This window comes from Berghia stephanieae, chromosome 2 (genome assembly GCF_034508935.2).
Source record: "Berghia stephanieae isolate SIO BIC M18660-M18661 chromosome 2, UCSD_Bste_1.3, whole genome shotgun sequence".
In the NCBI taxonomy this organism is placed as follows: domain Eukaryota; kingdom Metazoa; phylum Mollusca; class Gastropoda; order Nudibranchia; family Aeolidiidae; genus Berghia; species Berghia stephanieae.
In genome coordinates this window covers 82,226,351-82,232,567 of record NC_088361.1, presented here as the reverse complement: position 1 = coordinate 82,232,567, position 6,217 = coordinate 82,226,351, and the positions used below count along the sequence as shown (strand labels likewise).

General features: G+C 35.0%; 1 long non-coding RNA gene across 1 annotated transcript in view; it reads left to right on the top strand.

The window, feature by feature from the left end:
• Positions 1–295, top strand: part of LOC144963753 (uncharacterized) — a 3,874-nt gene extending 3,579 nt beyond the window's left edge. The window contains exon 3 of the long non-coding RNA XR_013643696.1: positions 14–295. This is a non-coding gene — a long non-coding RNA (uncharacterized LOC144963753). The remainder of the gene's footprint in view (positions 1–13) is intronic.
• The last annotated feature ends 5,922 nt before the right edge of the window (positions 296–6,217 follow it).

The following is a 6,217-nucleotide window of genomic DNA, read 5'->3' as shown; positions in this document are numbered from 1 at the left end:
CTTTTTGTTACAGATATTTGACGTCATCAAGCTCCAGGAATCGAGATTGGCCATATGTGGGCGGTAGGGGCGGTGGCCAGCAGGGATGGTGAGGTCATGGAGGATGATTGTGGTATTCAGCGGAGTAATGGGATGGGTTATATTGGAGGGCCCCGGGGATTGTAATGGCAGTGATCAAGATGTTGGAGGAGTTGTTGGTGGCGAGGTGATGATGGGGATGTAGATGGTGGAGCAACAATAGTGACATTGTTGGTGAAGGTGGCATTGTTGGGTGACGGGATGATGGAAATCATGATGGGAGGGTTGTGGTGATGAAGGGATGATGATGGGAAGTGATGATGATGGCAATGGTTGTGAAGGGAGGTAATGGTGGAGGAAGTGATGATGGTGGTATTGGTGGGGTTGTAGTGATTGTGATGTAGAGATTGTGTTCGTCGAGGAAGGTGGTGGTGGGTGGAAGTTGTGGGGAGGATGAGGATGCTGGAGGTAGATTCAGTGATAAAGTGAAGGTGGTGTGGGGTTCCTGACTTGGGTTTGAGTTGATTCCAACTGGTTAGGGCCGGGTGAGTTACATTCGTGTTCTTTGTTGACAAGATGATTGTGGTTGGCATTCGCATGGATTTGAAATACAGATAAGTGTACTTCTACCGGTGGGGGTGTATTTGTTTGTGTTTCATGTCCATACCCAAGTGCAGTAGGCGGACTGGAGGCCTACAGGAAGCCCGAATGTGCTTGGGCAGAATGTTGATTTACAATTGTCTTGAAGACGGGGATAGGGATGTGATTTGTTTGACTCTTTCTGGATGGGTCACCTTGACCCTGGGTTTGGAACTGTGCCATTTACTGGATCTTTATTGTTGAACCTGCTTCTATCATTTTCTCCAAGCCATGGCTTTCACTTATTACCACTAACCTCACATCATGGTCTCTTCTATCACAACCCCTATGACTCTACCATTACTTCCCATCATCCCTCCCAAAGCTATCACCTCCCAACACAACCATTGCCACCAGAATCGCCTCCCATCATCATCATCTTCACCACCATAGCCCTGCCGGAGTGATTTCCATCATCACGTCACCTGCTTTGCCATTTTCACCATCATTGTCACTGCTGCTGCTTCCATCTTCTACATCCCTGCCATCACTTTTATATCAACAATACTTTCTTCATCTTGAGCTCTGCTGGTGCAATCTCTGCCGATCTGACCCTGAAAATTACTCTTAGAACGCCATGATCATTTAAAGTGGCTTTATCGTCCCTGCCACCTTGCAAGGCAAGCAAGTCAAGCAAGTCAAGCAAGTCAAGCAAGTCAAGCCATCAATGGTGACTCTTATCACCATTGCCTTTTTCACCATCAATGGTGACTCTCATCACCATTGCCTCTTTCACTATCAATGGTGACTCTTATCACCATTGCCTCTTTCACCAGCAATGGTGACTCTTATCACCATTGCCTCTTTCACCGTCAATGGTGATCTTATCACCATTGCCTCTTTCACCATCAATGGTGACTCTTATCACCATTGCCTCTTTCACTATCAATGGTGACTCTTATCACCATTGCCTCTTTCACTATCAATGGTGACTCTTATCACCATTGCTCCTTTCATCACGCCCTTTCCAATTTTTGTCAAGCCTATATTATACACTCAAGCACGTAATGAATTTCATTCACCGTTAATAAGATTTAAATGACCAATCTTTAACTTCAGATATGGTAACTTTCAGTTGTTTTTGTCATATTTTTTCAAGTAGCAATGTTGTGTCATTTTTCTTTAATCTTAATTTTTCGTTCACAATATTTCATCAACTCACATGTCATATGGGAATATCTATTACAATTACCTTGAAGTTGGATAGAAAGATAATTTTCTAAAGAAAAGTCATCTCATCAAAATTAAAAGAAAATTTTTTCCTGTCTCAGAATTTTCAATGGCCATTTTAATGTTAATGACTCACGTACTGTATAAAATAGCTTTCATTTTGTTTAAAGTTTTGATAAATGTACTTTCATTGCATCCACCATTCACTTTACCTTATTTAATCTCTTATTCATGTATCATTCATTGCCTATAAGTTTTATTGTCTAATATTTTAAAGTCATATCAATGTCTGGTTTTATTGGAATGTAATTTCAAACTCATTTAATACTTTAACATCATTTATGCAAATATAGCAGTAGCTTTTTAAAAACAGAATAATTCAGTTATTTAATATTGATTAGCTTGAGTATATTTTTTCTGTACATGTAAATGCTTACTACTTAAACAAGTGATTTGTTTCTAGAAACCTCTATGTTTAAACATTACACAGATCGCTTGACATATCGTTCTATAGATATATTCTAATACCCTTTTAATTGCGCGATGCCTATACACTTTTGATTTATTAGCAATGATACAAAAGTAATAATAGTTTTTCTTAAAAGAAAGGTAAGAGTGATGCACTTATTACAAAATATTAATAGTACGTTAAGTTTTATAAAACATGGTTTTAATTTATTTCATATTCATCGTTATTCAAATTATAAATTTCTCAGTCAGCCTTAGTAATTTGATAATTTGATATTTTAGTATTTAGTTAGAATGCACATGTTGAGAAAATATGTTACATTTTGTTTTTTTAAAAAACAGGTTCAATAATGCTTTTGTTATCATTATATACAGAAACTGAAATTCAGGTATTTCGTATTTTTTTGTTGGCATTACCTTACATTAATAGAAAATTCACTTTTTTTGAAAATGTTTATTCTATTTCTTTCATAAATTTAGTGTCAATTGAATGTTTTATGTTTGAATATGTTTTACAATTATCTTGTGGTTGGATAGGCTTTGTCATACATATAGTGAAATCGTCTCATCAACGTTGCGCTTTAATAATAATGCATCTACCATTCATTTCTCCTATCATTATACAGTTTGATATCTTATTCACACAAAATTACATCACAATATCATCATGTTCTTGTACATGTTTTATCTCGTGCTTTATAATCATATCATATATGTTGAGTTTCAATGGAATGTAATTTTGAATTTATTTTATACTTTATGGCAGTTGTGCAAATATGACATAAGCGATTCACAAAAGGAATAGATACTTCATTTATTTAATATTGAAATATGTTTGTATAATGTTAATACTTAATGCTTAGAGAAGAAATAATAATAATAATAATAATAATAATAATAATAATAATAGATCTTTATTGTCCACAAATATGGCAATTTGTCATTTAGTTACACTTGTCATAACGTTATATGATAACTATGACATTGAACAGACACCTCTCTCTCTCTCTCTCTCTCTCTCTCTCTCTCTCTCTCTCTCTCTTCCTCTCTTTCTTTCACGCATGCGACATACACAACATCAACATTTTCATTTCATTTTCAATTCGTTATATTCTTGGCAATTCAACACCAAATATTATCATCATTATCAATTGGTCACTTCATCTAGCCTAACATTAAACAAATTAATCAGTCAATCAGTCAACGCATCAATCCTTGGTTTTGCTGTACCATATGAAATATTCAACATTTTTATTGCTGATGGAACGAACGTTGATTTATACTTGTTAGTTCCACATTTAATCTGACAAAAACTTCTCCCAGATGGCAAAATATCAAATTCATGGTATAAAATATGTTATATATATATATATTGTTAATATAAAAATTATTCTTTTATCTGAGAAAGAAATTACAAGCTCAACAATTTTACACATCCGTAATTTACATAATCATTGTAAAAATATATTCTCATAATAATATTTTTTTTGATCCATCAATTTTCAAACGATAAATTTCTCAGCCAGCCATTATTACTAAATAAACATCAGAGAGAGAGAGAGAGAGAGAGAGAGAGAGAGAGAGAGAGAGAGAGAGAGAGAGAGAGAGAAAGAGAAAGAGAATATATATTCACACTTTTCACGCCAAAACAATATTAGCTATATGACAAGTGGGGTCTAGAATTTAGCTTGAATAAGTTATGGTTTAGAAACAAAAAAATCCATTGTTTTCGAATATATGATGTCATGGCCAAGTCATTATATGAATAAGCAAGTATTTGGTTGTATTTATTTGAAATCAACATGTAGTTTACCTTCCTTTTTTCTTCAAATAATGAACATCTCAGTTGCCCAATCGGAATAGGGTTTAAACAAAATGAAATTCATTGTAATTGGATGGGCCAAAAGAATTTTTATCTTTTTTACTTGTTTAGATATATAATACGATGTTGAATTAAGCAAAGTTATACATGGAATTTAAACAAAATGAAATTCATTGTAATTGGATATGGCATTTTACTTGGCATCTTTTAAAGAAATCACCAACATGTTCTAATGATTTGTAATAACCATTAAATGTTTATTGCTCGCATGAATTATAAGATGCTACCACTTTCTAACATAGATTTTTAAATCGTGATATTTAATGACATTGTATATAGTTTTGATGAGTGTTTTATAATAATGTATTTATTACATACATATGTAATCTCATTGTATATAGAAAATCCACATATACTTGTGGGCTGTATTTTATATTGTCTTTTTACAATTGATCCAATTTTATTTCCATACTGTCTGGTGACCTGCCACTCAAAACTTTCATAATTCTCAATTATATCGGCTCAGACCACTCAGAGAAAATGTTTAATTTTTGAATCACATTCTTAGCTTGTTAAATTTGATATTGTCACACGATTTAGTGTGACTAATTCTAAAGTTAAGATATTTTTGTGGCTGAAGTGGTGAGAGTGAAAACGCGTGTTGTAAAAATAATTAATGCAGTTTTGAAATGATAAACACTTCTGCTAAAAGGAATACAGTTTTGTCCTTTCCAACGTTTTGAAATTATGATGTATTATAGAAGAAACCATATTTTTTGTGGTTTGATTAATTGGAGATCATCATCATCATCATCATATCGTGTCGCGCCAGTGGTGGATCCATTGGATGGCTTCAGGGTTGCAGCCTCTCAGGTCCATATCACTGTGTGGTCCAAGTTCGCACTCGTGAAGGATGTGGTCCATGTTTTGAGCCGTGTGTCCACATTGACATCGGCAATCTGAAGAAAGTCCCCAATTTTGTAAGGTTGTTTTGGTCTTCCCCACTTTAGACCTTGCCCGGTTCAGTGTCAACCAATCTTTCCTGGGGAGATTTACTCCGCTTGGCAGTTCTTTTTTGGGTTCCTGAATGGCATCATTTGGGCAGCAGTCCCATTCTTTCCATGAATGTACTCTGCATGGTCTGGGTGGATGCCTTCAGTTGTCAGGAAGCTTGTTGTAAAAATAATTAATGCAGTTGTGAAATGATAAACACTTCTGCTAAAAGGAATACAGTTTTGTCCTTTCCAACGTTTTGAAATTATGATGTATTATATGTTTGATTAATTGGAGATGACACATTTTCATGTGACTGAATCCAAAGTTAGATATCCTTTCTTTAAAAAATATAGCCTTGTGGAGAACATTGTGCTTATTTGAGTCAATAAAAAAATTGATACGGCGCACAACTCTACTGAAAGATTTGAAAGATAGAAATGTATTTTTTAGAGATAGAAAAACAGATAACCTGATTTCTTTTTAAAGTATGTTTATATGTGTGCGTGCGTGTGTGTGTGTGTGTGTGGTGTATACATGTGTGTGTGTGTGTGTGTGTGTGTTTTGGAATGTGGTTGCGTGGAAGAAAAAGAAAGGGTGGGGAGGGTGTCCATCAAGTAGAGAAATTCCTGAGCAAGGGATGGGGGGGGGGGGGGGGGGGGGGGTTTGTTTGCTAGGAACTGTCAGATTGGCATTTTTCAGCAAATCGTGGCATTCATAGTGATATAATTCACTTGATCACATGACGGTATTCGGATTTACAGAAATTTTAAACAAGTTTCACGATAACAACAACTAATATTACTGCTGATATTACTGTCGTTTTTATGCCATCGATGTGATCATTATTGCCCTGGGAAATATTTAGTTAAACGTTTCGGCAAACTGTCAATTGGTTCTGTCTAGCTTCTAGCCCAAACAAACCAAAAGTAGACAGATTTAGGGACTTGATTCACGTCCGCTTCAGATTTTCATTTGACCTCACATAAGTTAAGTAAAGGGGAGACATTCCGAAAGCTCCTACATCACCAGTATTCATTCAATTTGCATTTTCACCGTTGATCTTTTGTCAGGAGTTTATTTATTCAATTTGTCATCATATAAAAG